This window comes from Mobula hypostoma, chromosome 12, assembly GCF_963921235.1.
Source record: "Mobula hypostoma chromosome 12, sMobHyp1.1, whole genome shotgun sequence".
In the NCBI taxonomy this organism is placed as follows: domain Eukaryota; kingdom Metazoa; phylum Chordata; class Chondrichthyes; order Myliobatiformes; family Myliobatidae; genus Mobula; species Mobula hypostoma.
The window spans coordinates 33,533,507-33,542,792 of record NC_086108.1 but is presented as its reverse complement, the minus strand read 5'-3'; positions in this window follow the sequence as shown (position 1 = coordinate 33,542,792).

The window sequence follows — 9,286 nt, the reverse complement described above, 5'->3', positions numbered from 1 at the left end:
AGCCTGCTCTCTAGTTGGCTCCCCGACATGTTAGTTCAAAAAACCATCCCACATACATTCCAAGAAATCCTCTTCCTCAGCACCTTTACCAATTTGGTTCACCCAATCTACATGTAGATTGAAGTCACCCATTATAACTGCTGTTCCTTTATTGCACACATTTCTAATTTCCTGTTTAATACCATCTCCGACCTCACTACTACTGTTAGGTGGCCTGTACACAACTCCCACCAGCGTTTTCTGCCCCTTAGTGTTACGCAGCTCTACCCATATCGATTCCACATCTTCCCGGCTTATGTCCTTCCTTTCTATTGCGTTAATCTCTTCTTTAACCAGCAACGCTACCCCACCTCCCCTTCCTTCATGTCTATCCCTCCTGAATATTGAATATCCCTGAACGTTGAGCTCCCATCCTTGGTCACCCTGGAGCCATGTCTCTGTGTTCCCAACTATATCATAATCATTAATAACAATCTGCACTTTCAATTCATCCACCTTGTTACGAATGCTCCTTGCATTGACACACAAAGCCTTCAGGTGCTCTTTTACAACTCTCTTAGCCCTTATACAATTATGTTGAAAAGTGGCCCTTTTTGATGCTTGCCCTGGATTTGTCGGCCTGCCACTTTTACTTTTCTCCTTACTACTTTTTGCTTCTAACAATGAGGAATCAAATATAACTCTTTCCTTACACCATCTCAGTTGATCATATAGAAATCACTAGGATAGAATGAGACATGGAAATAGCAGCTCAGCAGAATGGAATCAGCTTGATCAACCATGGGCGAAGGGAAGGTCAATGCTGCAGCAGTCCGCAAGCATTTCCACTAATCCAGCAAGGCACTGGCTGTAATCATTAAGTTACTGAAATCAGTGAAGAGCAGGTAAATACTGGGGTTGTAGCAGAGACAGCCAAACCATCCTACCCCAAGATTTGGACTTTCTGAAATCAATGCCAGCACTTGTTCAAATAGCAAAACTCTCTCACCTTTAAGTCACAAGGTTATGATTTAAATAATTGAATGCAAAAATCAAATCTAATGTGAAGTCAATTTTATTATCGTTGCATAAGTGCATATGAAAACCTTACTTGCAACAGCATTACAAGCACGTAGCTTCATATAAGTGGCATTCAGAAGAAAAACATTCATGCATAATTTTTACAAGAAAAAAAGCATAATTAGAACAACAGAAAAGTCAGTCTTTGTGCAAAATGATCAAAAGGTTAACGTTACTATACTGAGCTAGTGACTAGGGTTGGAACGGTTGCTTCAAGAACCAAACAACTGAATGGAAGTAGCTGTTCTTGAACATGGTGGTGTGCCACTTCAGGCTTCTGTTCCTTCTGCTTGATGGTGGCATGGCATGGCATGGCATGGCATGGCCTGGAGATCTTTGATGATGGATGTTGCCTCCTTGAGGAAACACCTCTTGTAGATACTATCACTGTCAGAGTAGAACTAAGAAAACAGTGCATTGCTGGAGATTCGGATGTCGGAACATGAGGTTAAACTGTGGCCTCATCTCCCTCCATCCTAAATGGTCACATAAGATCACAAGGTGCTGTCTCAAATGGCAGGGTATGGTATTTCCTGAGATCATGGAATGCACTATTTAAGTGCAAGTTCTCCTTTCTAAATAAAGGTTGTGATATAATAGGAATCTTATGACTTTGAATTATTTACAACCTTCACGATTATCTTGTAAGCTAATCTGTTTATGTGTATTTATCTGCAATTTGAACACACTGACCTACATCTTGTGAGATTGCTTTTTAGAAATAAGTCCAGGAATTTTGTGGTAGTGTTTGCTTCAGGTAATGACGTTAAATCAAGCTGGATATGATTTCAGTCATGGGATTGCTCTATAGAGAACTTAGAGAGAATTGAACTATTTGGTGGACAACTAATATGGTTCAACCTGTTAGTAATCGCCATAATCGTCTGTGGAATCGACCAAAATTGATATTTAAAACACCCAGTCCTTTGATTCTTCTCCCTTCTATCAATAGGAACAGTTTCCTTTCATCTAGCTTTTGTACAACCTTCATAATTTTAAATACCTCTCTTAGATCTCCTCTCTGATGAAGTGCTTATTCCAAAATGTCATTTGCCTCCTCCATAAATGTTGCCTGACCCACAAAGTTCCTCCAATATTTTGTTTTTGTTCCCTCTCAACCTCCTCTGTTCCAAAGAAAACAGCAGTAGCTTTTTATCCCGAGTCACTCCACAACTTTAACCTCCCTTTTTCCTTGAATCATCTCTTCTACAAAGCCTTCACATCTTTTCTAAAGAGTAATGCCCAGATGTAGGACCCAATTTCTATTTGTTTCCAGACCAGGATTATAAAGGTTTATCATGATTTTCTTTCTCAGGTATTCCATGTTTTTATTTGTAAAGCCCAGGATCCCACACATGTTTGAGCTGCTTTCTCAGACTGTGCTACTTCAATCAACAATCGATGCAGTTATAACTGTTCCTAGACACCTTTTAGCATTGTGATATCTAATTCACATTGCCTCTCCCTGCTAGTCCTACATAAGTGCAACACTTAATATCTGCCTGTGTTTAATTTTATCTGTCATGTTCCACCAATTCCACCAGTCTCATGCCATCCTCCTGCTCTTCTCATGGAGGCCGGTGACCAGTGGTGTGCCTCAGGGATCTGTTCTGGGATGCCTGCTCTTTGTAGTTTTTATAAAAGACCTGGATGAGGAAGTGGAGGGATGGGTTAGTAAATTTGCTGATGACACAAAGGTTGGTGGTGTTGTGGATAGTGTGGAGGGCTGTCAGAGGTTACAGCAGGACATTGATAGGATGCAAAACTGGGCTGAGAAGTGGCAGATGGAGTTCAACCCAGATAAGTGTGAGGTGGTTCATTTTGGTAGGTCAAGTATGATGGCAGAATATAGTATTAATGGTAAGACTCTTGGCAGTGTGGAGGATCAGAGGGATCTTGGGGTCCGAGTCCATGGGACAGTCAAAGCTTCTCCGCAGGTTGACTCTGTGGTTAAGAAGGCATACAGTGCATTAGCCTTCATCAATCGTGAGATTGAGTTTAAGAGCTGAGAGGTAAAGTTGTAGCTATATAGGACCCTGGTCAGACCCCACTTGGAGTACTGTGCTCAGTTCTGGTCACCTCACTACAGAAGGACGTGGAAACCATAGAAAGGGTGCAGAGGCGATTTACAAGGGTGTTGCCTGGATTGGGGAGCACGCCTTATGAGAATAGGTTGAATGAACTCAGCCTTTTCCCCTTGAAGCAACGGAGGTTGAGAGGTGACCTGATAAAGGTGTACAAGATAATGAGAGGCATTGATTGTGTGGATAGTCAGAGGCTTTTTCCCAGGGCTGAAGTGGCTAGCATGAGAGGGCATTGTTTTAAGGTGCTTGGAAGTAGGTATAGAGGAGATGTCAGGGGTAAGATTTTTATGCAGAGAGGGGTGAGTGCGTAGAATGGGTTGCCGGTGGCAGTGGTGGAGGTGGAAATGATAGGGTCTTTTAAGAGACTCCTGGATGGGTACATAGAGCTTACAGAGGGCTATGGGTAAAGCCTAGGTAGTTCTAAGGTAAGGACATGTTCGGCACAGCTTTGTGGGCCGAAGGGCCTGTGTTGTGCTGTAGGTTTTCTATGTTTCTGTGTTTCCTCACATTTCACTACACTTCCAAATTTTGGTTCATCTACAGATTTGTAAATTGTGTGCTGCACAAACCAATCTATGTCATTAATACAGGCTAAGAGAATTGCTAGACCTCAATGGAATCCCAGGGTATATCTTCCTCCAGTTTGAAAAGTAAGTGCTGGCTACTACTCCATTTTCTCTCACCTAGCCAATATTTATTTTTGCATAGTAGGGGAATTAAGTGTTATGATGAAAAGGCAGGTAGGTGGAGGTGAGTCCATGGCCAGATCAGCCGTGATCGTATTGAATGGCGGAGCAGGCTCGACGGGCCAGATGGCCTACTCCTGCTCCTATTTCTCGTGCTGTTATGTTCTCTTCTTATTTACTGCTGCTGTCCCTTTTACCCCATGGGCCTCAATCTTGATAACTAATATATTCATAGCAAACTTCTTAACAACTTTTGGAAGTCGGTGCACAGTACATCACATCAGTCATATTTCTCGCACTGGCCCTCGCGATCCCCTCATCGCAAAACTTGATCGGGTGAGTTAAACATGAGCTGCCTTTAACAAACCACATCATCTTCCCCTAATCAATCCATTATTGATTATGTCACTGCAACCAGTCTCAGTAAATGGGAGAGGAATGGGCAGATGGAATATAATGTGGAAAAATATGAAGTCACCCACTTATGTAGAAAATAGAAATAAGGACCTACTTTTATATCACGGAGATTAAGGAGTGTTGCTACTCAGTGGGACCCGGGTGTCCTTGGTAGAACATAAAACATAGAAAACCTACAGCACAATACAGGCACTTTGGCCCACAAAGCTGTGCCGAACATGTCCTTACCATAGAAATTACCTAGGGTTACCCATGGCCCTCTATTTTTCTAAGCTCCATGTACCTATCCAGGAGTCTCTTAAAAGATCCTATTGTATCTGCCTCCACCACCGTCGCCGGCAGCCCATTCCACGCACTCACCACTTTCTGCATAAAAAACTTACCTCTGACATCTCCTCTGTATCTACTTCCAAGCACCTTAAAACTGTGTCTTCTTGTACTAGCCATTTCAGCTCTGGGAAAAAGTCTCTGACTATCCATAGGATCAATGCCTCTCATCATCTTATACACCTCTATCAGGTCACCTCTCCTCCTCCATCGCTCCAAGGAGAAAAGGCCAAGTTCACTCAACCTATTCTCATAAGGCATGCTCCCCAATCCTGGCAGCATCCTTGTAAATCTCCTCTGCATCCTTTCTATGGTTTCCACATCCTTTCTGTAGTGAGGCGTCCAGAACTGAGCACAGTACTTCAAGTGGGGTCTGACCAGGATCCTTATAGCTGCAACATTACCTCTTGGCTCCTAAACTAATTCCACCATTGATGAAGGTTAACCACAGAGTCAACCTGTGCAGCAGCTTTGAGTGTCCTATGGACTCGGACCCAAGATCCCTCTGATACTCTACAATGCCAGGAGTCTTACCATTAATACTATATTCTGCCATCATATTTGACCTACCAGAATGAACCACTTCACACTTATCTGGGTTGAACTCCATCTGCCACTTCTCAGCCCAGTCTACTTCCTCATCCAGGTCATTTATAAATATGGTACTCAAATCATTAGAAATTAACATGCAGTTGCAGCAAATAATTAGGAAGGCAAATAATTGTTTTGGCCTTTGTTGCAAAGGATTTAAATATAGACGTAAAGATTTCTTACTGAAACAATGTAACTCCATGGTAGATGACATTTGGGCTACTACAGTTATGGTCTCTCTAGCTAATTGCAATTGACTGGGTCAAAATAAGTGGCCAGCCATTCCAGACAAAGATAAAAAGAAATTTCTTCAGCCAGAGAGCAGTGAATCTTTGAAATTTTCTACCAAGGAGGATGAAGGAAGCTCAGTTGCCAAGTACATTCAAGACAGAGATTGGTAGCTTTCTTGATAGGAGGGGGATCTTCGTGCAGGAAAGTGGTGCTGGTACAGAAGATCAACAATGATGAACAGGCACAGGGACGCAAATGTTTTCCTCCAATGGTCTTATTTCCAATATTCACCCTGACTATCCCACTTAAATATTTCTGCAACCACAAAGTTTAAACTTAAGGGGGCCTGCACTAATTGAGATTATCCTAAAATAGTTTTTAATAAGGATTTACTATTTATTATCACAGGTCTTCCTCTCCCTGGACAAGAGGGCAGAGTGGTGCAGCCAGTCGAGCTACCTTCTGACCACTCCAGTGACGCAGATTCAGTACCGATGTCCAATGCCGGCTGTACGTATTTACCTCTGGGCATTTCAATTACCTCCCATACGCCAGTGATGTTAACTGGCCACTGTAAATTGCCCCTAATATGCTGATAAGTGGGGAGAAAATGGAATTGGTGTAGGATTAGTACAAATGGCTGTTTGATGATTCGTGCAGTGTTGGTGGGCTGAGGTGCCTGTCCTCTGCTGTATCCAAGATAGTACTAATAGAAGGCAGCGATGAGTAACTAATGGATGACAGGTTACAGGGGCATCAATGCCCCTCATGGAGGGGAGGGTGCTCATTGTTACTTAAGCAGAAATAGGGTACAGTCCATGGATGACTGACCTGATCTCCTGTGTCACATTCCGTATTTTCTTGCGAGCTGATGTTTGTGTGCAACTGTTCCTTCATCCCCACCCCATCACCGGGGTACGAAGCTACACATGCACTCTACTACAGATAATTCGGTGTAAGCTAGACCATCCTGCAGAGAGAGGCTGATGGCTATGCACAGTGCAGTACATGGTGCATGTGGCATTGCTAGACTTGGATAGGCCGTGCCAAGTCCCAGCATGAACGCTGCACGGCCCATCCTTTCCAGGATGGAAGCTCTGAGCTGCACCTTGATCCCACATCAATATGCGGTATCTGCTGGCTGATTACTCAGCATCTATTGGCGCACAACCAGATGTTACTCAACATCTGGGATGATGATTAGCAGAAAGTCACATTTCTGTGGCGCCCACGCAGACTGCTGCTGCAATGGACGCCAGACTCTTACAGACTTACAGGGCGTCTCAGCCCTCCAACGGTCCCGAGTCCCAACAGACACTATTTCAGTTGTGGTGAGAGTGATATTGTGTGGAATGTTGGATAGTGGTGATTGCAAGGAATGACCATCATGAACACATCAGAACCACTTCAGCAACACCCTTGCTGATGTCCATCTCTGCAGTAAGCTCACGTTCAAGCTAATATAATAGTTCAAAATCTAGCCTAGGGCAACTTGGAGTTTCTCTAAGGTCACATGGAGTTTTCACTACTGAAAGACAGCAGCCTTCCAAAGTCATTGAACATAGAACATAGAATAGTACAGCACATTACAGGCCCTTCGGCCCACAATGTTGTGCCGACCCTCAAACCCTGCCTCCCGTATAACCCCCCACCTTAAATTCCTCCATATACCTGTCTAGTAGTCTCTTAAACGTCACTAGTGTATCTGCCTCCACCACTGACTCAGGCAGTGCATTCCATGCACCAACAACTCTCTGAGTAAAAAACCTTCCTCTAGTATCCCCCTTGAACTTCCCACCCCTTACCTTAAAGCCATGTCCTCTTGTATTGAGCAGTGATGTCCTGGGGAAGAGGTGCTGGCTATCCACTCTATCTATTCCTCTTAATATCTTGTACACCTCTATCATGTCTCCTCTCATCCTCCTTCTCTCCAAAGAGTAAAGCCCTAGCTCCCTTAATCCCTGATCATAATCCATACTCTCTAAACCAGGCTGCATCCTGGTAAATCTCCTCTGTACCCTTTCCAGTGCTTCCACATCCTTCCTATAGTGAGGCTAGATCAATCCAAGAGCACTAAAAAAGACATGAATCCATGAAAGGCAGGCACCTAGACACTGAATATAAGTCACTGGCAGAGATTTGTCTATAGTTTTGTTTAGTATGTAGACACTTAGGTGATATGTTGCAACTTTTTAAGACTCTGGTTAGGCCACATCTGCACTATTGCCCCACTGTAAGAAGGATGTTGAGGCTTTCGAGAGAGAGCAGACAAGCTTTACCGGGATCCTGCCCGGTTTAAAGCGCATTTACTATCAAGAAAAGATGGATAAAAGAATTGGTTGTTTTCTCTGGAACTGCAGAGGCTGAGGGGAGACCTGACAGGGTTTATAAGATTACGAGAGGCTTAGACAGAGTAGACAGGGAATGTCTTTTTTCCCAGGATTGAAATGACTAATAGCAGAAGGTATATACTGAAGGTGAGAGGGGGTAGGTTCAAGGGAGATGTGAGGGGTAAGGTTTTACTCAGAGTGGTGGATGTTTGGAATGCACTGCCTGGTATGGTAGTACAGGCAAGTACATCAGAGACTTTTAGGAGACATTTGGATAGGCACATGAATGTAAAGAAGATGGAAGGATATGGACATTGGGGACATAGGATGGATTAGTGTTGGGCATTTTTGAGTTACTTTTTAGCTGGTTCAGCACAGCATTGTAAGCTGAATGGCCTGCTCCTGTGCTGTACTGTTCCAAGTTCTAACAATTTAGAATCTTTATTTGGTGGTGATCTTTGTTCTGGTAGCTTGCCCAGAGTGGATCTTGTGATGGTCAGCAATGGAGGGAAGGGAAGATGTGGGCAGTTGTATTTACAATTGTAATTTTATTTTACCGACCATGCAGTGAGATGCGTTATTCATGGATGTTATACCAATAAATGAGTTTTCAATATCGTTCCTCTATTCCTCTTCTTCTGCTGTTCACCATGTACTTGGAGCAAGTGTAAATCCTGATGACAGAGTTCTTAGTAAACCATATTGCTGAGCACTGCTAGGCTGCTCCAGAGTGGTCCAGACTGCAAAGATGTTACTTAAGTCTAAGCTTGGTCTATATGTTTCATGTAGCAACATATCATCCTATGTCCACACATTTGCAAAATAAGCAGGAGAGTCTAGTGTTATTGTTATGGTGGAAAACACTTGTTAATCTGAATCCATCCTTTTTCATTGTGTCTGTTCAAATGTATATTGCACTTCAGACCATTGCCGAAAGGGGCATTGTTGCTACTGCCAAGATTCTGGAGATTGACCTCATTCAACTTTGTTTATTATCACTTACCACTGAGCATATAGGAAGTGGAAATCCTTTCATTTGCAATAAATCTCGGAGTTGCCACTTGGCATTCCAAAATTCAACACATGGTATTCACAGTCCCCCAAAAATCTGCACACAGAAAAGCCTTACCATGGAATTTCTCCATGGAATTCCTACGTTCGGTGTCTCATTGGTGTTGAGCTAAATGATTTTCATTCTGGTGACAATCGTATTAGCTGCTTCTAGCTTGCACAGAATGAGGGTTTCCACTTCAGAATCAGAATCAGAATTGGGTTTAATATCACTGGCATATGTTGTGAAATTTGTTGTTTTGTGGTAGCAGTATATTACAATACATGATAATAACTATATCACAATAAGAAATATACGTATATATATTTTAATAAATAGTACAAAAAGAGAGCAAAAATAGAAAATACTGAGGTAGTGTTCATAAGTTCATTGTCCATTCAGAAATCTGATGGCAGAGGGGAAGAAGCTGTTCCTGAAACATTGAGTGTGTGTCTTCAGGCTCCTGAACCATCTTCCTGATGGTGGCAGTGAGAAGAGGGCATGTCCTTA